The 26,156-nt window shown below is 36.4% G+C and overlaps 1 protein-coding gene and 1 pseudogene across 1 annotated transcript in view; one reads left to right on the top strand and one right to left on the bottom strand.

Moving 5' to 3' along the window:
• The window catches only part of EYS (eyes shut homolog), a 1,631,667-nt gene that overhangs the window by 1,344,241 nt on the left and 261,270 nt on the right, over positions 1-26,156 (top strand). The gene's annotated exons all lie outside the window — the stretch shown is intronic.
• On the bottom strand, positions 2,678-3,205 carry LOC124528900 (small ubiquitin-related modifier 2-like; annotated as a pseudogene).

The following is a 26,156-nucleotide window of genomic DNA, read 5'->3' on the forward strand; positions in this document are numbered from 1 at the left end:
CATGGATAATGTTCAAAGAATATATTTGAGGGAGATAAAATATGTTTAGTGAAAGTAAAAAAATCTTCTCTCCATTATTTCACCTCTCTTCCAACATTTCTCCATTACATTCGTGGTTTAGACACTGTCCATTTTTCTCTTTCTTGGAAAGATGCCAGACAAAGGCTGTTCACAGGGCTATATCATCACACAACATACATTCCAATGTGTCTTTAAAAATCTGTTTAAAAAGTTTTGGGAACAACAAATATATATTTTGTATGAAGTTGGAGATGTTTCCAGCGGCCTATTCTGAAAGCCACTGCACTTTCCAGTGTTAATTGGGCAGTAGGGTGGCAGATTAATTCCTTGCTTGTTAAACTAATCTCCTTTTATAGTTTCATAGATGAGAAAGTGATAGGCTTGGACCAGGGACAGGACCTGTCTGGTATATGGTACAAAAAGCAGATGAGTAAGATCATGAAGTGGGCACACACACACACACACACACACACGCACACACACACACAAATAAAACACAAAACAAACAAATAGACAAATAAAAAAACTGTAGTACAGAAAGCAGATATGTTATTTTGCCAGCAGAGGAAAAGGCTGTCCAGGTGATCATGAGATAGACATATCTGGTAAGTGTTAGGTGTACCCAACAAACAAGATTTTCTTTATAAGGATGTATTAGAAACTCCACCCACATAATAATGTCAATCTAGTTCATTTATTCATGCTCATTAATAGCTGTATAATAATAGTGTTTATTTTTCACCTATATGATGAGCACTATCTACAATAAATATTTTTACACACAATCTCATTGAATATTCACAATATCTTTAAGGGGTACTTTGGTAATACTCATTTAAGAGATGAGTAAAGTGAATCTTAAAGAGACTAATTAATTGTCTAAGGACATGTAGCTAGTAACTGAAGCATGGGTCCCAGATAGACAGTTTCACTGTAGATTTCTTATAGTTAACTACAACACTACACAGCTCATTGTTGTTCAGATTTTTCTGCCTAAAATACTTCTAAAAGGAGACCATCTCAAATCAAAACATCTATAAGGAGTCCCTCCTTCATCATCTGTCATTTCAAGGACAGATTATGTGGCTTATAATCAAGGTCCTTTATCAGCTTATTACCTATACATTTATGCTCCTCTACTACCCAACGTGGACTATCCCATTCCACTGAGCCATGGTCCCAAATACAGTCCTCCCTTTTCCTACCACATTCATTTTAGCTAATGCTACAATTTCTCCCCTGAAATGCTCTCTCTGCTCATTTCTCCTAATTGTACATTATCCTTCCTACAAGCCTGTCTCCTCTAGAAGCTAGTCGAGATTGATCCTCTTCCTTACTCACAACTGCTAGCATGCTCATGTCTTATGATATTGTATACTGGCCTTTCAGATGAACAGTTACCTCATCTCCAAAGCCAAACAAGTATGTAAAGCTTGAGTATGTGACAAGTAGAAGAAAAACAATTCGATAGACTTCATCATGGAAATATTACTAATGGAGATCAGTTAAGTAGATGAAGGCCTTGGACACTTAGCTTCTTAGAGAGATTATTTAGAAGGTTTATTATTATTTATTTAGGTTTATTATTATTTATTATTATTTATTTAGATTATTTAACAGGTTTGACATAAGCAAATCCACAAGTAATAAAATGTTCGTATGAGAAATTAGAATGTAAGTCTTAATTGATTTAAGCCTAATGAGAACTCCAGAAGTTTTGTTCCAAAAAAAAAAAAAAAAAGAATGGCATTAGTAGACGGCCTTCAAGATTAGATGGAGAAGGTATTGATTCTCATTTTTTCTTTAAAAAAATGTTTAAATGATGATATTAATAATAAAATACCAGTAATTAAGCACTTACTACCTTACATGCACACTTTTAAGCTCTTTACCTAGATTTAGTTACTTATTCCTAATGTCCAGCCAGGATGGTACTATTACACTCATTCTAAAGAAGAAACTTGGTACACAGAGCCTGAGGGTACTGTGAAACCACACAGTTTTTACTAAGAAAGTCTGATTCCAGACTCTAACGAGGCAATAAGTGTAGGAAAAATATTTCATATTTTGCATAATTCATGAAACCTTTCGGACATATTAAAAACTTTTAAGCAAGAGGTTTATTTAAACAACAAGATGCTTGACTTGTAGTATTCATTTCTTTTAGAGTAATTTATACCTATTTAAAGTCAGACTGCCCTACATGTAACATCTACATACAAAAAAGTTATAAAATTGTCCTTGGTTTTACAATGATAAATGAAAAACATTAAAATTCTCCAGTTGAACAAGGTATGCAAGTATTTTTATGTTGTTCTTTTTTTGTTAAACAGTGAGAGCCAAATAACTAGAACATCAAGATGAGAGCTGAATGAGCATGCTTCTAATGGAGAAAGAGGGTATTTTCAGAGAACCAGTAGTTTCTCCATCCTGGCTCTATTTGATAATGGTCAAAACATACCATTTTACATTTAGTCCAAAAAATGCAATATGCTTGTGTACATACACAACTACTTTATGTACAATAATTGAATGGGGAAGGGGGAAGTGAAAGAACAGAGAAAATTATAGTAGTCAGAAATTGCCGTTTTCTCATTGAGAATGTCTTCTTGGTCTGGAGGAACAGAGTGCTAGAGTAAAGTAGTAGGTTCCCTTTTTAGTAGATACCTCCTGTCTGTTGCTGGCACACATCAGTTGTGTCTTCATCTTCCCTCTCCAACTGTACAGGTGTGTCTGTTTCTTTTCTTTTTTTTAAATTTTTTTAATGTTTATTTTTGAGAGAGAGAGAGAGACAGAGCATGAGTGGGGGAGGGGCAGAGAGAGAGGGAGACACAGACTCGGAAGCAGGCTCCATGCTCCGAGGTGTCAGCACAGAGCCCAACGCAGGGCTTGAACCCACCGACCATGAGATCATGACCTGAGCCGAAGTCGGGTGCTCAACCAACTGAGCCACCCAGGCGCCCCCACGTGTGTCTGTTTCATTGATTGGCTGCCCATCAGATCAGAATCTGATCTGCCTCTTTGACAAACCCTGTCTTTCCCAGTAGGCTTTCATTAGTTAAGCAAGTAGTGTATGCCTCTTAATCTTGCACTGCACCACAGAAGCATCCTCCCCGACCACCTTCAAATTAATATGATCCTTGTTCTCAGTCTTGAAGGAAGGCTTCAGCTTTTCATCAGCCATGGTGAGGGCATAAGTCTCCTCAGCTACCACTTCACAAAAGAGGTACCAGGTCCTCATGGAATGAGCACACAACACACACCAAAAACTCCCTAACTTTTCAATTCTAAAAGATGCTTCATCAAATTAGTGAACATAGCAGTTTTGAAAACTCCCCTGATAATTGTAAAAATTAAAAGTATACTAGTCTAAAACTTTCTTCATTTTCTATTTTCAATTTTGCCTTATGCAATTACCATTTTCTCTCAGGGAATTTCACAAAATAAAATTTAGTGAAAATTATGTTCTAATTGTGATGCTATATTGAAAGAAAAATAGAATCAGTATACCATCTGTCAATTCTGGATATAACAAAGGGGTAGATGGAATTATTTTTACTTAGCCTACATAAGTATGGTAAAGTTAAAGATATTTTAAAGATGGTTATGAATTATATGCTGCTATACTTACTGCAAGTCAAATTTTTAATGTATTTGCTATTATGAAGAAGCCATGGCATTCTGTTACTTAAAATTCATTAGGCTATAATTATTAGGTATTGTACAAAAAGCTTTTAGAAAGGATACTTTTATCTTTGAAAATTACTTAGGTCAATTATATTCTATCGTAGACACTTTTTTTTAAGTTCCTAAAAACAGGAAAGTTCAACACAATTTCCTCCTGTCTAATAAGAGGAGGGATGTTATATTAGAATGAATATTTCTAATTAAAAGATTTACACATACTAATATATTATTTTCCAGATTTTTCTCAAGCAAAAATATCGTAGTCTTTAGATATGCACTGTCTCTAGAATCACCAGTTTTGTTTAAAGGGATCTAAGACATTCATTTCATAGAATAGAACAGAAGAATATGAACTACAGTAATATTTACTATTTGAGAGAATGATTGCTTCAAAATAGCATATGGGAGTTGATCAAAAATATGTCTCAGTGCTTATTAAATGAGTTTTCATTGCTGGATTTATTGCTAGATTCAGGAATCGGAAGAGTCATATTTTGATTATATGGGGTAGTTTTAATTGAACCATTGAAAAGATGTCAATTTTATTTCTAAAAGTTTACCTTAATGGTCCAAAATACGTAATTATACATCCTTACAAAAAATATATTTAATGCTTTCTAAATCATTCTGCTGTCAGCACTTCAAATCCTCTGTTCTTCTTTCTTTGCTCCTCCCTGCTCTCTCTCTCTCTCTGTCTCGCTCTAAAATAAATAAACATTTAAAAAAAGAAATGAAAAAAAACATAATATAGTTCAACCTCTCATTTTTCTGCTGAGGAAACTCTATGCCTAGGGGAAAAATGGACTTTCTTGGAGTCACATGACTGAAGGAAATATACCAAAGTTAAAACTAGAGTCCATGTTTGGCACTCTTTCTCTGGCATCCATCTCTATGTCTACTTTTATAGGTAAAATACTGCTACCTTACCTTTTTCCTTTATATTTTACTTCCTATTACATATGGAGAAAAGAGTTATCAGTTGTTTATCCATTATGGCAGACCCCAGAACTCTTTACCCTTTCCTTTGTGAAAGGAGCAAGAAATCCAAACCAAATGGCTCTTTTTTCTAAGCTTGACCTGAAGTACTTATTTTTACAAGAACTATCATGCTCATTTCTCTGGTCATCATAAGTGAAAATTTGTGATCTTGACTAAGAATCGTAGATCTTAGAGATCTGTGGGCAAGTCTCTGCTTCTTACCTCAATGCATATGGATTCTCATCTACAGCCACACTGAACCTTGATAGTTTGACTAAATATTACAAACAATGAGAACTTATTATCCCAGAAAGCATTTTCTTCCATGTTTGCAGACTGTCTTGATGTTTGAGATTTACTTACTTTAAGTAAATATATTTCTCATGCAATTTTTCATGCATTGGCCCTCTATATGCTCTTTTAAGAAAAAGGAAAAGAAAAAGCATAAATCCATAAGTCCATAAGTCTATTCGCTTTTCAACTTGATAGTAGTCCTTAAGTAGTTCCTTAACCATGGATTCTAAGCTCTTTGTGAGCAGGACTATTTTTGTTTTTAATCACTATTTTTTCCCAGAGCTTAACTTTGAACTAGCATGTAGTATATATTCAGGAGATATTTTTCTAATGAATGAAATAAGCTTATTTATCTTTGCTAATTCTTTTCTGCTGTAAGGTAAATATTTCCAGCCCTTAAACCATTCCCCAACTGATATGACTTGGGAGAGCCTCACTATCCTGATTATTCTCTACACACTTCATCATATCAGCTACCTTATAAGCTGTTACAGACAGTGGAACGCAGCATTCCCTATATAAGTGATCCAAATGCACTCAAAGAGGAATGAATCAGCTTTTCTCAGTTTTCAGACCATTCAGATTAGACCTTTAGTCAACTAAATCCTTAGGTCTTTTTTGCACAAAGTGCCTAAAATTATTTAAGTTGCTTAGTCACATTGTCAAAAGTTTACCACTCTTGTAATGCACAAACGTCCTCAGGAGATTTAACACATTAAGTTAGGTTCTCAATCATTCACAGCTTGTGTTCAATTTCTTCCATCAGATATAATTTTCTCCTAACCTCTAGCTGAGAGCAGCATGCTAAACAAATGGGAGTTTTCAGAGATGGGGTAGATAGCATGTAAATTGTGGCAGTGTCCAAAAAATCAAGTCTGAGTGAAACTCCAAGTCAAGGGGCCAAGGTAAATAGCAGTATTTGGAAATGCACAAGGAAGAGGGCCAGGGTGGGGGCCAAATACAACAAGGACATTTAGAATAACACTGGAACATTTTTTTTTCTCTGTTCATGTATTTTCAGTATATATGATTCAGTAAATTTAATTAGGAGTGTTCTGTGGATCAGGTACTCTGATATCCTCTAATTATATAGGAGAAAAGGAATATGTGGTTTTACCATTATAAATGTTTAGTCTACTATGGTGGAAAGGTAAGAAATAAGTAAACAAATATGTAGTTAGTAATTGTGATGTGTCCCAGATGAAATAGAGTGCAGAGATAGAGTATCATGGGATAAGTGGGCCTCCTTTTTAAATAAAATGTTCAGAAGGAACTCTCCAAAGAGGATGATCAGAGATACATGGATGAGAAGAAGCCTGTCAATTGAAGAATGAGGGGATGTATTGTGGATATAAATATACATATAGAGGTGGATACGGATATAGATATAAATATACCTCAGTTACAGGAAGAAGTCTGGGTGAATAATGACTTCTGTAATGACATATTTTAAAAGGAGCTACCAAATTTGAGAAGCACTATATTTCCCTTAGTAAGATGTCAGAAGCTTACTACTTGCACATGTTCAGGAGAACAGCCTCCTCACAGATCTATCTGCTTGGTCTCAAATTGTCTATTTGAAGCATGTGCTGCTCTGTAAAGGAGTTGAAGCTTCTCCCAGCTGGGTACACTGGGGAAGACTTCCACAGATTTCTGCGTGTGAACCCACTTTTTAGCCTTTCATGCCTATTTTATCACCTCATTTCAATATCTTTCGATAAACTAGATTGTCCCTCTTTTGCCTCTTAAGCACACAGAAGAGCAGCACTCATGTTAGAACTTCAGTCAGTCAGATGGTGGCCTATCTGATCTCTCAGCCAACTGCCTCCTGAAAGTTTGCCTGAACATTCCCTTATGTTATATTTGACAGGTCACAAGTTGGGCTAGTACAAACTACATGTAGGTGATCTCTTCTACAACTCCATGAGACACACCCACCTATATATGCTTCTGAGGCTACAGAGACTATTTACCTTGGCTTCCATACTGTTAGTTTCTAATGGATTTCAAAGTGATGTCTGAATTCAACCCAATGTGAATAAATTAATTTTCTATGATATGGTCAATACTCTGCTGTGTACTATGGAGTATAGAAGTGTTAATGACAAAAATACCATAAAAAAATATTCACTCTAGTTAGTGATAAACATGCTAAAGTGTTAGAGGTGAAATACACTGATTTCTGCAACTTATTTTGTAATATCTCACAAAAAAATTAAGGTAAAATGGTGGATGGATGGATGGATGAATGGATGGGTGGGTGGATGGGTAGAGGAATATATATATGATAAAGCAAATATAGCAAAATGTTAATTGTAGGATCTAGGTGGGTATATGATGGTTCACACTGTTAAATTTCCTTAACTTTTTTAAGTTTATAACTTTTGATAATGAAATATTGGAGGAGAAGCCATCACTGTGTACCTGAATCTTACCATTCAGGTAGGAGTTAAACACCCACACATGAAATGATTGCTATACTGTTGAAGTGCTGATTGTAAGAGCAATAGGAATTCAGAGAGAAGTCAACATGGATTGGCATAAAAGGAAAGAGGACCACTTGAGACTTAAAGGTGTAGGATTTTGAAAGATGAAGTGGAAGATGGAGAGCATTTCAAGTGGAAGAAACAGCATGAGCAAACACATGTAGGATGGAACAGAAAAGCAGGTGTTCAAGAAAACAAAACAACTGAATCTGGTGGGGAATAGTCAAAAATAACTTTGGATACACATAGCAAAGCTAGAATATGGCAGGTCATGATAGGTAGAAAAAGACATCACCTCTTCTCTTAAGTAGTCAATAATATTTGGGCATAATAAGAGGAAATATAGTTCAGCTTTACAAACAGAATTTTCAGCCAATCTTATAAAAATTTACAAAGAAAGTTAAAAGGTGAACATAGGCGCTCAAATGAATGCTACAGACCCTACAGGTAATTATTACTCTGATAACACAAAATAATTGGATGAAAAACATTTGGGGCCACCTTTGTCAGCATGGTTTAATTGTACTAGGGAAACCAAGTCTCATGTCTGTACGGGACCATTCAAATCCTCCCTTTCCCAAGACAAAGAATTCTACCACATTAGCTTTTCCTGGACCAGTTCAGAATCAGCAAAAGCAACCTTGGCACTGTTTCCACCAGTGCATGCTAGTCCCCTCACCCAATCAGAGAGCAATGCTGGACCAAATGGAAATGACAGAATATATTGGAAAGGTATGGGGTAGCTCAAGAATTAAAATAAAGCTCAAGAACCAGTCTTAGCATAGAAACCAGGGTATGTACCAGGGATTCAGGTCACCCTCTTCAGGGTTCAATGTGGATAAATTCCAAGAGTTCTTATAACCATTTAAAATTCAAAATCAGGGGCACCTGGGTGGCTCAGTTGGTTAAACGCCAAACTTCAGCTCAGGTCATGATCTTATGGCTTGTGAGTTTGAGCCCCAAGTCTGTTTTAGGTTCTGTGTCTCCCTCTCTCTTTCTCTACCCCGGCCCTGTTCACACTCTGTCTCTCTCTGTCTCTCAAAAATGAATAAATGTTCAAAAAAAAAAAGTTTTAATTCAAAATCAAGGTAGAATGCTTCTCAGGAAACCAGCTTATGTTGCCATCACCCCTAAGTCAGAGGAGGGGTAGTCACCACAAAGAGAGTCTCACCAAGTCTGTTTTCAGTGAGGACATGTAGTTTCTCCAAAAAAAGTGACTTAACCTTAAAAAATACACATGAAAAGGGAATAATAGTAGTATGCATGTCTTAGGATTGTGCAAGGACCAACTGAGATAAAAATAATAAAAAAGAATTCATGTAGTTTTACTGTATGGTAAACACTGTGCTAAAGATATCACAAATTTTAAATAATCTAACACTTATAACTTCTCTTTGAGATTTATGTAATCGTGCAGCTCATATTTCAAAATTTAATTCAAAATGGACAAGAAACACTTGGTTTGCCATGCATTTTTCTGTCTAGATTCTGAATGCTCATCAAGTGTGTATCTTTTGAAATACATCCACTTGAAAATCTGAGCCTTGTCTTCTCAGTTCTCATTTTTGTAAAGATTCTCTCATTTACCCTTTTCCCTGCAGAATGTTGATATCCTCAATTTTTGTGTTTTTGTTGTTTTAATATTGGTGTTCCAGGTGTTCTTCTTCCCTTGCCTAAAGATTCTCCTTACTGGGACACCTAAATGGCTCATTTGGTTAAGCATCTGACTCTTGATCTGGGCTCAGATCATTATCTCACAATTTGTGAGATCAACCCTGCGACCTCTCTCTCCCTCTCTCTGAGCCCCTCCCCCACTCATGTGCGCTCTCTCTTGCTCTCTCGCTCTCTCTCTCAAAATAAATAAACTTTAAAAAAAAGAAAAAGAAGAAAAGAAGACTATCCTTACTAACAATTTGGATCCCTTAGTGGAATAATTGAATTATTATTTCCCCCAAAATATTTCATCATAATATCATTCCTCCAATTTTGTACCTAATGACATACTTTAAAACTAGAGATGGGAATTGAAAATGCCTTTACCTGAGGAAATAGGTGCCTAAATGTAACACTTGGCTAATTTCAAATATAGAATAATGAGAAGGAAAAAAGCCATTAGGTGAGATGTCCTCAGTGCTGTGGTCAGGGCATCTAGTTAGGTGCCCCATGTTATCACTGACACCCAGCATGCATTGCTGCAAGAAAAAAGGAAATTTGCAGTGACTGGCAAGCTAAGCCTGACCTCTGCCCTACAACCTTCAAAGAGAATAGAAAATGTAAAGAGCCACGGAAATCATGACCTCTTGACAGACTATACCTCATTTGTGGTGTGAATCTGGGGGTTATAAATACAGAAACAATTTTTCAGGCAAAGAAAAATTGTAATGATTAAAAAATACATATGCCACAATCAAATGCAAATGTCCATGTGTGACATGCTGACTTTATAGATGAAGTTTGTAAGGAGAAAAGGCAGGGCTTACAATTCACTTGTTCCTTGTTTTTAAGGAAGCTTAAGCAGTTTTTTGAAAGTACTACTCTCCCAAGAGGGGACTTTTCTTCCTGAGTAAAAGGAAAGGAAATAAGTTCTGCTGTTCTTCTGTTTGCAAAAAAAGAGATTAATATTTGAGCCCCTTTAAACTCAGATTCATACTTCAGAATTTAGATGGAAACGAGGGTAGGTACCAACTAGCATGTGTCCTCTTGCCTTGTTACAAGATGCTCATGGAGATGACTATTTTCTGTCTCTGGTGAATCCAAATGGATAGATTGATGTAGATAAAAAACAGATGAATGGATGGATGGATAGATAGATAAGCATTCTTAGAAGTTCTGAAATATCAAACCACATTTTAAAATTTTCTTTCCCTTAGATTCCTTTTATACTTCAGCTCTGAAATCTAGCCCTTCATATTGTCACTGTTTGCTGCTAGGCAGGCATGGAAAATTCAAGGCCCGATTTTCAACTTCAAGGAGCTAATGTTCTCAATTACATTTAAAATATCTAATATACATTACATGTATGTGTATAGTACTAAATACATACAGTATTTAACTGTTGCTAATAACTTCTTTTGCCCAAACATTAAAAAAAGTTACTCTGAGTAAAAAACAGAAATTTAAAAATATTTACATGGGGGCGCCTGGGTGGCGCAGTCGGTTAAGTGTCCGACTTCAGCCAGGTCACGATCTCGCAGTCCGTGAGTTCGAGCCCCGCGTCGGGCTCTGGGCTGATGGCTCAGAGCCTGGAGCCTGTTTCCCATTCTGTGTCTCCCTCTCTCTCTGCCCCTCCCCCGTTCATGCTCTGTCTCTCTCTGTCCCAAAAATAAAATAAACGTTGAAAAAAAAAATATTTACATGTCAACAATCCTAAAATATTTACATTCACCATTTTAAAGTTTTCATGTAAAAGATTTTGCATTGTTAAAAAGTAAATATTAGGGCAGAACTTTTATTATCAGTTGGAGGCTAGATTACTATAACCTGGCTCTTGGAATTTTTTAGTCCATTTCAAAAATATTTTCAAATATCTATGGACAAAGAATGCTCACATAGTCAGAGATGATTTTATTGTGCCACCAGTAGCTGCTGGGCTAAAAATAATGTTGTTCCTATGAATACCCTATGTACTCACAGAGGGAGGTTGCTGAGTGAGGGAACTCCTCTTCCACTGGATTGATTCCAATGAAACATTTTCTGCCAAAGATCATCTCAATTTCCTATATACAATGTTCTACATACCGCTAATCCCTGTGGGATTTAAAGAGACTAAATTTAGTCTCAGCCACTTTATTGTACATTTTTCAAGAGTTAACATTTGTCATTTGGCTTCTAGGATCTCCTATCTGGTCTAAACTGTTCACTTCTACCTTTTATTTTCTTGCTCATCTGGAAGCTAAATCAACAAAACAGCTTGGCACACTAAATCATATGTTCTCACCATGGAGTTCTATCACATTTTTTAAAGTAAAAAGTCACTTGAAATAGTCTATATCAACAATAAAAAAGAAAAATAAACATTTTTTCCCTAAAAGGAATAGAAGGAATGTGAAGTACTCAAAGAGATAAACGGTGAATGTCAAAAGACCAAAGGACCAATACATTTTCATAGCTACATTAACTAACAAATGAAGCTGCACAGAATTATTCAGCTAAAATTCAAGCTGAGTTGAACAATGCCAGGGTGCGGTCATTCACCTTACATGAATGTTTTGCCTTATAAGCGAACTTACATTCCACCTGAAGAGTTCCTTGCTCTCTGCCATTTTGATATTAGCTTTCATTGCATTTCTAACCAGAAAGCCTTTGCCTTTAATCATCTTAAGGTAATATTGGTGGGCAGAAAGCCAGTAATGGAAGAAGTTTAGCATATCTGTATGTGAACAAAAAGCAGATCAAAATCATTTAACCAATGACCAAAGCTATTAATTAATGGAGATATTTTGAAGCATAGTTCCCATTCAGTGTAGGAACTATAATGGCAGCATGGAAGGAAAATAGAGAAGGTGTGCTTCACAAAAGCAAGTCTTTTTTGGCTGGAAAGACCCTTGAAAGTACCTGGAATCATAATTTTAAGAAAATGTAGGACTATGACATATATGCAGGGAAGGTTTCATAAATAAGACTAACTGAACTTGTGCCTCATTAGCATAACTGATGAAACCACTCCTCAGGACCAGGGGCTACAGGGCAAGGTCTTCATTAAAAAGTTCTTTGTGTATGCCTGGAGTATAAAGTAACAATGAACAATAGGTTTGCTTTGTATTTCCCCCCTTTATATTGTAAGGGACGTAATACTGGTGGAATATTAAAGCAATGTATTTTTATTTCCCCTTTAAGTCTCTTAGTCATTCATCTCTCATGCTGAGGCTTCTTGCCCAATGAAAAAGAATAAACAGCTTTGGCCTCCAACTTCTTTGACTCTGTAGCAAAACAGTCTTGGAAGGAGAGAAAGGAGACTTTCAAACTCCTTCAGACTCTGTTAACATATCAAGTGCCAGGCCTATCAGGGTAGATCTTAGATTTTTACTGTATGCTTAAGGTAGAGAGAATTCAAGACATAGCAGGAAGAGAAAGCCTACGGCTGTGTGGACATAATAAGGTATGGAGTAGATCGGTGAAGTGATTCCCAGGGTCTTCTGCTTCCCCACAGCCTCAGAGACAAGTCCATTACTTGAGTATGGGAGATGGTACTATAGAAGCAGTCAAAAAATGAGGAACTAGAGGTTAATGGGCATCTTTATGACAGAGTTTCTAGGCATCCAAGAAAACTCCAACTTTGAACTCAGTTTCAGATCCAGTATGGTATAGGTGGGATGTCACAGAGGTAATGGTTGGGAGATGGCTAATGAAGTAAACAGGAAGCAGCAGTCCTGGCTCCTCATGACCTGTATGTGGCATACAAACAATCCAGATGTTCCCATGTTCCTCAGGAAGGCACTCAGTGAATATCCATTCTAGAGCTATGATAATTCCCAAATGCTACATATCTATACATAGAGTACTAAGCTATACAGCAGTGCATTTTTTATTGTACACAAAGGCTGCACCGGTTACACTCCTTCTAGCAGTGTCAGTTTTTTCCACAGCCTCACCAGCACTAGATGTTTGCAGTATTTTTAATTTGCTAAATTATTAAGTAGAAATGCTATTTTGTCACTGTTTTTGAAGATTTCTATTTAGCATGTAGGTCATAGGCCTTTCTTAGGCTAATTAAAAAAAAAATGCTTATGTGACTCAGGGAACTCAGATGGCAGCACAGGATGCCCCTGAACTTCCTTCTTCCCATGCTATGAATATACAGCTACATGAAGCAATTCCTGCCGAAAGAAATGCAGAAACTAGCTGAGCGACTCCTACATGTCCACGAATGCATTGAAATGCATAAGAAAAGCCAAGACACAACCTATACATAAACCACACCTCTGGCATAGCACCATAAAATCAGAAAGGAACCCTCAATTCCCAACTTCTCACTGAAAAGCTGAAGATTTGGAAATCACATCTAGTACCCCAAGTTTTAAGGCTCCCATCATCAAATGGTCCCCCAAAACATCTAATTCTAAAAGCCAGAGAGACTTGTGTCTACAAGACACAACAGGACTATAGAAAACAAAGGACTTCTTAATGGCATATGAGCACTTGCCCCAACTGCTAACCCCCTAGGACTCAGTGCAGAGGAAGTGGGAAAAAATAACTGTCTTCCAGTCTTCCCTGAAAGGGGTTTGACTGTATACTTTACTAGCTGCTACCTGAGGGCCCAGCTTCCATTTTGTACACATCTAGGGCTGGCTGTGATCCTTCACAGAGTCCAAAGGGTCTGAAGGGCATATTTCTTTAAGGTTTATTTACTTATTTTGAGAGAGGGACAGAGAGAGTGAGCAGGCAGGGAAGAGGCATAGAAAGAGGGAGAGAGAATCCCAAGGAAGCTCCACACTGTCAGCATGGAGCCTGACATGGGGCTCAAACTCACAAACATTGAGATCGTGACCGGAGCCGACTGAGCTACCCACACGCCTCCTGAAGGGCATTTCTTTTCCTGGTGTACTCCAACAATAAAACCACATTGCCACTATCTCTTTGGAAGAAGTTTGTACACATGCTGTTACCACATTTTACAGCTGCTGACTAAGGAACAGACACCCAAATCATATTGTTTTGGTAGTCAGTGGGTCCTGCATTCACAAGTCCCAGAGAACTATAGTGATTTTTTAAAAAGTACAAGAGCACTTCCCCGTGACTGTACACTCAAGCTCAGCACAGAGGGAGAAGATTAAAACACCCATCCCTTAGTTTTTCCCTAGAAGGGGCTTAATTACCTAATTTTGCAGCTGCTGTCTGGCTTCTAATCAGCCTGCAGTTACTTGCCAACTGTGATCCTTCCCTTGGGACACTGATGAGCCTTGGCACAAACTCAACTACTAGGAGCCACTAAGAATAAAGAAGGTGGCTTGGACAATCACAAGAGTTTGAGAGACAACCAGAAACTCAGGCCAGGTTTATTGACAGGCTTCATCTCTTACACAAGACCACTCTTTGAAGACTGGCAGTGGTGACTGTCTTATCTAATGCACAGAAACCAACACAAACAGTCAAGAAAATGAAAAAATGGGGAACAGGGGCGCCTGGGTGGCGCAGTCGGTTAAGCGTCCGACTTCAGCCAGGTCACGATCTCGCGGTCCGGGAGTTCGAGCCCCGCGTCAGGCTCTGGGCTGATGGCTCAGAGCCTGGAGCCTGTTTCTGATTCTGTGTCTCCCTCTCTCTCTGCCCCTCCCCCGTTCATGCTCTGTCTCTCTCTGTCCCAAAAATAAATAAACGTTGAAAAAAAAAATTTAAAAAAAAAAAAAGAAAAAATGGGGAACTGTTCCAAACAAAAGAGTAATATAAATCAGAAACTAATCTTAATGAAACAGAAATAAGTGATTGACTTAATAGAGTTCAAAATAACAGTTATAAATGTGCTCACTGAGGTCAGGAGGGTAATGCAGGAACAAAGTGTAAATTTCCACAAAGATATAGAAAAACATTTTTAAAAAGAACCAAACAGAAATCACAGAGCTAAACAATACAATTACTGAACTGGAAAGTAGTAGAAAATAACTGAACTAGAAGTAGAAGAAAGAATCAGTCAACTCAATTGGAATTAATCCAATCAGAGGAGCAAAAAAAAAAAAGTTATGAAAAAGAGTGAAGATAACTTAAGCAAACTACAAGCAGACCAATCGATATACACGTTACAGGGGGTCCTAGAGGAAGAGAGAGAAAGGGGCTGAAAACATAGCAAAGAAGTAATGGCTGAAAACTTCCCTAACCTGAGGAAAGAAATATATATCCAGATCCAGGAAGCACAAAGAGTACCAAAAAAGAAGAATCTAAGAGATCCACATAGACACATTGTAATTAAATTGTCAAAAGTTATAGGCAAAGAGAATCTTAAAAGCAATAAGAAAAAAAAGCAACTTATTACATACAAAGGAACATCATAAGACTATAAGCAGGTTTTTCAGCAGAAATTTTACAGAACAGAAGGGAGTGGGATAATATATTCAAAGTGCTGAAAGAAAAAATAACTGCCAACCATGAATACTCTTCCTAGCAAAGCTGTCCTTCAGAATTGAAGGAGATATAGTTTTCCTGACAAACAAAAGTTGGAGTTCACCCCTAGACTAGCCTTATAAGAAATGTTCCAGGGAGTCCCTTAAGCTAAATGAAAGGATGATAATTAATCATTTTAAAACATAATAATATAAAACTCACTGATAAATATATAAATCTAGAATACCTAATATAGTAATGGTGACAGATAACTTAGTTGTAACTCTAATATAAAGATTAAAACACAAATGTATTACAAACTAAATAACTTGTTAATTGCACAGTATAAAAATATATAAATTGTGACATCAAAAACATAAAATGTGATGAGAAATATAAAAACATAGAGCTTTTATAAAGATTCAAAGTTAATTTTTTATCACTTTAAAATAAATTTTTATAACTATTAGATGTTTTATGTAAGCCTCAAGGTAACCATAAGACCAAAAACTTAGTAGATACAAAAGAGATAGAGAAAGAAATCAACATATACCTCTACAGAAAATCATTAAATCAAAAGGTAAGACAACAAGAATGGAAATAAAGAACAAAGGACCTATAAAATGGCCAGAAAACAGTTAACAAAATGGCAATAGTAAATCCATACCTATCAATAATTATTTTAAATGTAAAAAGACTAAATTCTTTAATCAAAAGCTAAAATAGCTAAAAATGAAGATTAAAAGGATACAAGATAAAAACATGATTTTTAAAAAAACAAGGCCTAATTAATTATATTTTGCTATAAGAGACTTGCCTTAGCTTTGAAGACACACATACACTGAAAATGAAAGGATGAAAAAAGATATTTCATGCACGTGGAAACCAAAGGAAAGCAGAGGTAATTATATATATAACAGACAAGATGACTTTAAGCCAAATACTATAATAAGAGACAAAGGAGGTCAATATATAATGATAAAATAGCCAATTCATCAAGAGGATATAACAATTGTAAATATTTATGCACACCACATTAGACTACCTTAATATATTAAGCAAATTTTAATAGGTCTATAGGGAGAAATACATAGCAATAATAATACATGACTTCAGTACCCTACATTCAAGAATGGATAGATCATACAGACAGAAAATCAATAAGGAAGCAATGAGCTTAAACTACATGTTAGATCAGTTAGACCTAAAAGACATACACAGAACATTTATCAACAGCAGCAGAATACGTATTCTTCTGAAGTGCACATGGAACATTCACCAACATGCATCATATGCATAGGCCAAGACAAGTCTTAATATTTTAAGATTAGGGGCACCTGGATGGCTCAGTCAGTTGATCATCTGACTTCAGGTCATGATTTCACAGTTCATGAGTTCGAGCCCTACATTGGGCTTGCTGCTGTCAGCACAGAGTCTGCTTGAGATCTCCTGGCCCCCTGTATCTGTCCCTTCCCTGCTTGTGCTCTCTCAAAAAGTAGATTAAAAAACATTTTAAAATTAATTAATTAATATTAAAATCGTATCAAGCATCTTTTCTGACCACATTGGTAGAAACAAGAAATCAATTATAAGAAAATTGGAAAATTGACAAATATGTGGAGATTAAACAACATGTTACTGGACAATAAGTGGGTCAAAGAAAAAATAAATAGAGAAATCAAAACATATCTTGAGACAAATGAAAATGGAAACACAATGTTACAAAACGTATGGGATGCAGCAAAAGCATTTCTAAGAAGAAAGTTTATAGAGATAAATGCCACAATAAAAAAAGATTTCAAAAAAAAAAAATTACACGTCAAAGTATTAGAACAAAATTATTTTAGTGCAAAGTGAGTGGAAGAAAGGAAATAGTAAAGATCAGATTAGAAATAAATGAAGTAGAGATTTAAAAGGGGGTGCTGGGGCACCTGGGTGGCTCAGTCGGTAAAGCGTCCAACTTCCCCTTAGGTCATGATCTCGCAGTTTGTGTTTTCAAGCCCTGTGTCGGGCTCTGTGCTGACAGCTCAGAGCCTGGAGCCTGTTTCAGATTCTGTGTCTCCCCTCTCTCTGCCCTTCCCATGCTCATGCTCTGTCTGTCTCTGTCTCTCAATAATAAATAAATGTGAAAAAAAAATTTTTTTAAAGGTGGGGGTGCCTGGATGGCTCAGTACCTGACTCCTGTTTTCAGCTCAGGCCATGATCTCATCGTTCGGGAGTTCAAGCCCCACATTGAGCTCTGTGCTGAAAGCGCAGAAACCTGTTTGGGTTTCTCTCTCTGTGGCACTCCCACACTTGCATGCATTCTTGTATTCTCTCTGTCTCTGTCTCTCTCTCTCAAAAATGAATAAACTTTATTTTAAAATAAATAAAAGACAGAGAAAAGATCAATGAATAATACTAAGAGCTGGTTTTCTTAAAAGGTAAGCAATTGACAAACTTTTATCTACTTTAACTACACTAATTTAGAAAAGAGTGGTGTCCAACCAAATCAGAAATGAGAGAGAATTTGTAATTGGCACCACAGAATACAAAGGATCATAAGAAACTACAATGAACAATTATATACCAACAAATTAGATAACCTAGAGGAATGGATAAATTCCTAGAAACATGCAACCTACCAAGACTGAATCATGAAGAAATAGAATATCTGAAAAGATCAATTATTGGTGAGAAGATTGAATCAGTAATCATAAACTTGCAATAAGAAATGTCCTGGACCATATAGCTTCACTGGTGTATTCTGCTAAACATTTAAAGAAGAATTAATACTAATTCTTCTCAAACTCTTCCAAAAATTAGGAGAGGAAGGAACACTTCTAAACTCATTTTTAGGAGGCCCACATTACTCTGAGACCAAAACTAAACTAGGACACTATAAGAAATTAAAATTACAGGCCAATATTGCTGATGAACATAGATGCAAAAATTCTCAATAAAATACTAGCAAACTGAATTAAACAACACATTAAAAAGATATACACCATGATCATGTGAGATTTATTCCAGGGATACAAGGATGGTTCAACATCTGCAAATGAATTGATGTTAACAGAATGAAGGTTAACAATCATGATCATCTCAATAGATACAGAAAAAGAATTTGAAAAAATTCAAAATTCTTTCATGATAAAAACTATTAATAAACCGGGTATGGAAGGAACATACTTTAACATAATAAAAACACACAGCCAACTTCATACACAATGGCAAAAGGAAGCACTCACTGGCTTGAACTGTTGAAACCACTTGATATTTTGCATTTTGGCCTGTTTCTTTTCAATGTCTTCTCTATCTTCTCCTCTTGTTTACTCCATTTTGCTCTTTCCCGTGGAGTACATCTACCTAATCAAGAGGTTGCCTTTTAGTTGAATGACCCTGAAGAGTTATGGTTATACCTTTCCAAGATGAACTCTGCAGAGTGGGTACTTTGACAGTATTTAGGGTTTCTGGTGACAAAACTGGTGCAAGAACTGGCCTTTCCCCTGGTTTCTGGAAAAGAAACCCATTCCCCCCACCTCTTGACCAACTCATATTTATAAGTACTAAGAAGGCCTCTTTTTTTTTTGTATGTAAGTTTTTATTTATTTTTTTTCAATATATGAAATTTATTGTCAAATTGGTTTCCATACAACACCCAGTGCTCATCCCAAAAGATGCCTTCTTCAATGCCCATCACCCACCCTCCCCTCCCTCCCACCCACCCCCCATCAACCCTCAGTTTGTTCTCAGTTTTTAACAGTCTCTTATGCTTTGGCTCTCTCCCACTCTAACCTCTTTTTTTTTTTTTTCCTTCCCCTCCTCCATGGATTTCTGTTAAGTTTCTCAGGATCCACATAAGAGTGAAAACATACGGTATCTGTCTTTCTCTGTATGGCTTATTTCACTTAGCATCACACTCTCCAGTTCCATCCACGTTGCTACAAAGGGCCATATTTCGTTCTTTCTCATTGCCATGTAGTACTCCATTGTGTATATAAGCCACAATTTCTTTATTCGTTCATCAGTTGATGGACATTTAGGCTCTTTCCATAATTTGGCTATTGTTGAGAGTGCTGCTATAAACATTGGGGTACAAGTGCCCCTATGCATCAGTACTCCTGTATCCCTTGGGTAAATTCCTAGCAGTGCTATTGCTGGGTCATAGGGTAGGTCTATTTTTAACTTTCTGAGGAACCTCCACACTGCTTTCCAGAGTGCTGAGAAGGCCTCTTGATCTAAACAGATGTTAGGGGTCTACTGAACAGAGTTATTTAGAGATTTTGTTTCTTAGTGATGAAAATTGAGAATGCAGTATTGGGGAACCCGAGGTGAAGAAGGCTAAGAAGAGGGTCTCTGTGCCTGATGTCTGTGCCTCATCCATAACTTGTCCAGACCAGTGCTGCTGTGTGCAGGAGTCAGACAAAGATGGGGAAGGGAAGAAAAACTGTATAGGCACATGAAAAAATGAAACTGGACCTCTATCTTACACCATACTTAAACATCAACTAAAAATGGATTAAGACTTGAATATAAGACCTGAAACGTTAAAACTTATAGAGTAAAACATAGTAAGTATCTTGAATTGGTATTGGTAATAATTTCTTAGATTTGACACTAAAAGCAAAGGCAACAAAGCAAAAATAAACAAGTGAAACTGGATCAAACTAAAAAGCTTCTGCCATCAAAGGAAATCAGCAACAAAAGGAAAAGGCAACATGTGAAATAGGAAATATTTGAAAACCACATTTTTAATAAAGAGCTACTATCCAAAATATACAAGAATCTCATACATAACTCAATTGCAAAGAGAAAAACCCAAATAATCCAGTTTTTTAAATGGGCAAAGCAGCTGAATAGACATTTTTCCAAAGAAAACATACAAGTGGCCAACAGGTACCTGAAAAGGTACTGAACATCATTACTCATCAGGGAAATACACATCAAAACCACAAGGAGATATCATCCCACACTTATCAGGATGGCTATTATCAAAAAGACCAGAGATAACAAATTGCTGGTGAGGATGTAGAGAAAAGGAAACACTTGTGCACTGTTGGTGAAAATGTAAATTGGTGCAGCCGCTGTAGAAAACAGTATGGAGCTTCCTCAAGAAACTAAAAATAGAACTACCATAAGATTTACTTCTAGATGTATATTCAAAGTTAACAAAATCAGTATCTCAGAGATATCCATATTTGCATGTTCATTTCACCATTATTCACATTAGTCAAAGTATGAAAACGACCTTTGTTGATGGATAAAGAAAATCTACACATACATGCACCAGCAAACACACAATGGAATATTATTCAGCATTAAAAAAGGAAGGAAATCCTGCAATTTATGACAACATGGGTGAACCCAGAGGCCCTATGCTAATTATAAGCCAGACAAACAGAGAAAAACAGATACTGCATGGCATCAGTTATATGTGGAATTGTTGAGGGAATAAAATCAAATTTATAGAAACAGTAGAATGGTGGTTGTCAGGAGATGAAAACAGGGTGGGAAATAGGGAGATACTGGTTAAAGAATACAGACTTGTTATGGAATGAATAAGGTCTGAGGACTAATGTATGATATAGCAACTACAATTGATAATATTGTATTGCATAATTTGTTTGCTAAGAAAGTAGAACTTAAGTGTTCTTACCAAAAATGGGGGAAAAATGTATGTTTGTGAGGTGATGGAGGTGTTAATTAATTCAATGGTGGGAGTCCCTTTACCATGTGTACATATATCAAATGATCCCATTGTACACTTTTAATATATTACAATTTGCCAATTATATTAGAAAAACTGGAAAAATATTTAAAGAGAAAACCGATTCCTAAATACTTACTGTATCGCCAGCACTATTTCAAATCTTTTACTTGTATTTAGTCATCTTAACAATCCTATAAGGAAAGTGCTACTATCATCGCCAATTTTAAAAAGAGGAAATTGAGCACAGAGATGTTAATTTGTTCAAGGTCATCCAGCTAACTAGGATACAAGCCCAGGCAGTCTGGCTCCAGATCTGGCACTCTGTGTTATTATGAAAACTAATTTAAAAAAAAACTAAACAGCATGGGGAAAGTCAAGTGGAGGTACTTAAAGATAATTGATACTGATATAGAGTCTTTTAAGGTTCCTGGACCCAGTTCCAACATGTTTGAGTGTGGAGGGTTCTCCATGCGTAACACCAAGCAGTTCTCAGTTACTGGCAGGGTATCCAAAAATTCAACTCAACTCTCACACTGTCTACCCAGAAATAGTATCATATTCCACAGGGTAAATGTTCAGCCCTACCATACCATATCACTTTCTCCAACCCCCTAGTTCAGATGCCAGTCACAAGCTCCAGGCAGTTATCTGTGCGTCAGACTGACTGGCTATAGATAGGATATTCCAACAACCTCTTCCTTCAGTTCAGTTTGCTAGAGTGGCTCACAGAACTCAAGGAAAAACACTTACACTTACAACTTTATTAAAGAATACAATAAAGGATTTGAATCAAACCAGATGAAGAAATACATAGGTCAAGGTCCGGAACAAAGGAGCTTCTACCCTTGTGGCTCTTGGGATCCAGCTCAGTGGCACATAAAAGTGTTTTGGTTCCCCAAATATGGAAGCTCTCACAAAAAGGGTCAAAAGCTTTCTTCTCTTGTGTTTTTATGAAGACTTAATTACATAGTCATGATTGACTAAGTCATTGGCAATAACTGGCTGATTCAACCTTCAGGCCCTCTCCCTTCCCTGGAGTTGGGAGAGTAGAACTAAAAGTTCCATCCCTCTAATTACATGGTTAGTCCTCCTGGCAACCAGCCCCTACCCTTGGGTGGGGTCCAAAAGTCACCTCCATTAATAATAAGACACCTGTTTCACCTTTATAACTCTGAAGAGTTTTCAGGAACTGTGGATGAAGACCAAAGATATACTTCGTATAAATCATTCTGTCACATGGAGCTGCACAAGTCAGCCAGAGGAAGCTGTTAATTGACTGGAGGCAATTCATCTGAGAAAAGCTTGAAAGCAAACATCAGGAAGAGTAAAGTGGTAGGTGCCCAATGACCAAAAACATGTAGAAAGAACAAATCTGATAAAGAAGTTCAGGGAGAAATAGAACCCACTAAATTACTCAAATGGTAGACTAATTTTGATTCAGTCCCAAGGAGCATATCTGGAGAGGTGAAGAGGGAACTGCATGGCAGGCTACTCTGTGTGAACAAAATGGACAAGGAGCTTCCTTCCTGGATCACTGTCTGGGCTGTTCATAGGAGGTTTGTGGTTCTTAGTCTTCTGAACATTGCAGAAATTGTCCTGACTCTACCATAAAAATTAATCCCAAGGTTAAATGCTTTTGAAATAAAGGAAGACACCTTTAGTCCCCATTTTGAAGTCACCAACTATATTTTTTCCTGAGGTGGTATACCAAAGAGTTAAATCTCATTACTAAAAGAAAAGAAGTCTTTTCATGAACATTTAGATAAAGGTCCACAGGAAACTTTTGCAGTCATGGAACTATTATTATTTCCTGGTTCTGACCAGGTCCCCAAATTAAACCTACAAATGACCCCAAATCCAATCCATCAATAACCAAGAAAATGACCTGCTGCTTTATAATTCTGTTTTTAATGAAATTTATTGTCAAATTGGTTTCCATACAACACCCAGTGCTCATCCCAACAGGTGCCCTCCTCAATGCCTATCACCCACTCCTCCCCCACCCCCCATCAACCCTCAGTTCTCAGTATTTAAGAGTCTCTTATGGTTTGCCTCCTTCCCTCTCTGTAACTTTTTCCCCCCTTCCCCCCACCCCCGGTCTTCTGTTGAGTTTCTCAGAATCCACATATGAGTGAAAACATATGGTATCTGTCCTTCTCTGCCTGACTTATTTCACTTAGCATAACACTCTTCCTACTTTTATAATTACAAGGAAATTTCTGCTCTTACTCATCATTAATATGTTAAATTGTATGTTGATGAACTTTCTAAAAGACAGGTTTTTTAACAGCTTTTTACCTTTTCTCACTTATGCTGGCATTGTAGACACTAAAAGACAACCATGCAGAGGGGAGTTGGTGAGTTTCAACTATGAAAAGAAAAGAGGTAAACATGAAGAGAGTGAAAGGAAACTAAAATGCTTTGAACATTAAAAAAAAATGATTATGTTTATTTTGGATTCCAGCTGAGATACAGACCCATATTTTTTTTTCTTTCTGCTTTAGATATCAAATTATAGCTAAAACTATTAAGATCTCCAATTAACATGTGGACAGCACAAATTCAAAGTAAGGAAAATGAAAGAGAGGCAGAAACATTTCTTTATTCCTCTTCAGTATTTTCTCTCACAGTTTCTCCAGTTTCCATCCCACGGAGGGAAATTGATGTGTACTGAAGATTGTTATTGCCTTCTGAACATGTAAGAGCTGTGACACAAAAGGAACTTTGGGGCTTTATGATTTATTGCTTTATCATTTTTAGTGCCATCTCTGTTCATCCTCAAATCCAGGGCAGGCTACAGGACATATTAAAAGGGCAGCATTCTCTGTATTTCCTTTTTAAAGGGCAAAGCACTTACCATTTTGTACATATAAAGCACTTATCTTTTAGCTCACTATTTGATGAGCCACATTGAAGCCTCCTTTTCAAACCTCTTTAATAGAGGAGAATACATTTTCCCCATTCTCAACCAACTTTTGAATTTTTATGCAGCATGACTCTTATTTTCCTGAAAATTGTAGCTATTTTAGCCAACATTATCATTTTAAGGGAATAGGCTTTTTCATTCATACACCATACACACACACACACACACACACACACACCCCACACACACATTTCAAACTGTGCAGGTCTATATAATCCTCTGTCAGCATCATTGGAGCCCATCACCCCCTATCTTAAGAAGCAAAAGTAAGCTCAGGCACCACCCAACTCTAAGGGACCAGAAAGCTTAAAGTCACTGTTCATTTAGAATTACCAGTATAGTACCCATGTACTTAGTAAATAACCATGGTTGAACTTCAAAAGTCGACAAATACCTGCTCTTAGATCTATTTTCTAAATATTCTTTATTTTCATTTCTGTGGACCAAAATTTGATTCCAGATTTTGATACGAATACTTCTATTTAAACTAAGTTATGTTTTTTTTTCTTTTATTTCCTCCTTACCATAGTTCTCTTAACTATTCTTTGTCATACACCATCATGAAGCTCAAAATCCAGCTTTACATGAAGTATAAGGCAGGGATTGACAAGTAAAGGGCCAGATAGTAAATATTTAGACTTCCGGTCCATACAGTCTATGTTGCTGCTACTCAGTTCTACTGTTGTGGCTCCAAGAGCCACCATCAAAAGTATGCAAGTAAGTGGCTATAGCTGTGTTCCAATAATTTTATGCATGACATAGTTGGCTTTCAGTCCTTATTTTGTAATTCCCTCTTCTACAGGTGCAAACTAATATCTTTTATCTTAGTTATGCACTACATTAAAATTTCCAAAAGAAATTTAAAATGTCAGAGAATAAAATTGAACTTAACAGTCAAAAATAGACATATGTGCCAAATCCTATAAATTTTAAAATTCCACCTAAATGCTTACTTCAGACAATTTTAAAGCCCATTAATTTTCAAAAAAATGATTATTTTCTGAAGTAATGAGTTAACAAGTACACACTCAAAATTAAATGAAAACACACTCCAATTACAACTTCATAATCCACATTACATCTAAGTAATTTTCGTTCCTTCACTTCCCCCACACCATAATGTTACAAGTAATTCTGAGGCATCTTCCATGCATCACCATCTTAAAACAAGCACAGAGGATAGAAACAAAGTTTTAATGCAAATACCCACATTTTTTACTAGATTTAAATATAGCATATGCAAACTCCCAATTTGTATACTATAGTAATTTCAAAGATAAAGCGGCTATTTAAAAAGGATACCTTCCCCCAAAAAACTTTAGTTTACCAAAAAGTATGTTTTCCATTTCTAATTTGGAACCTGATAAGAAATTGCCAACTAAGAAAAATTAACTTTGCAAGTTCTGTCACACCATATGTCTACATTATCTCTTTGTTTTATTTTCAGTAATAATGTTTATTATCCAAAAATCTCAAAATAGAAAACATTTACAACCTAACTGTAAACTGTATGAAAAACTTTTTAATAAAAGCAGTTATTTTCTAGCCTTTCTTCTCCATTTAGAAGTCATAGATATCAAGATAAAAATCTTAAATAACAAGAAAAAAAAGGAAGACAAATCCTTTCCAAAATGTTTTCCCTGGAGAATTTGTGTATCACCACAATACTGGGGCTCTTTCCATTTAAGGATTTTTTTCTCCCATCCCTTTCAGTCCCAGTGCTATGAAGTTACCTTTCTAAGAACAAATTTAAGTCTGAAATGTGGATGTAAGGAACTCAGAAATAGCCCCTATTTTATTAGCATTAACACTTAACCCTGCACATCAGAATCTTTAATACTGTAGATAATCCCAAAATAAGAAAATTTATAGCTCCTTAATTTTTTAATCTTATAGCTCGAAATTCTACCCAGTAGGCAGCAGCTACACACCTGCTTCACAAATCAGTTTCAGAAAAATATTCTTTCCATTTAAATAAACTTTAAGGCCCCGATCCATACCTTTATCTCAGTTGGTTCCTAGTATACTTGCACAAATTCCA

Source organism: Lynx rufus, unplaced genomic scaffold, assembly GCF_022079265.1.
Source record: "Lynx rufus isolate CCGP_SWC_20201006 ecotype Redwood Valley unplaced genomic scaffold, mLynRuf1.p SCAF_6, whole genome shotgun sequence".
In the NCBI taxonomy this organism is placed as follows: Eukaryota; Metazoa; Chordata; class Mammalia; order Carnivora; family Felidae; genus Lynx; species Lynx rufus.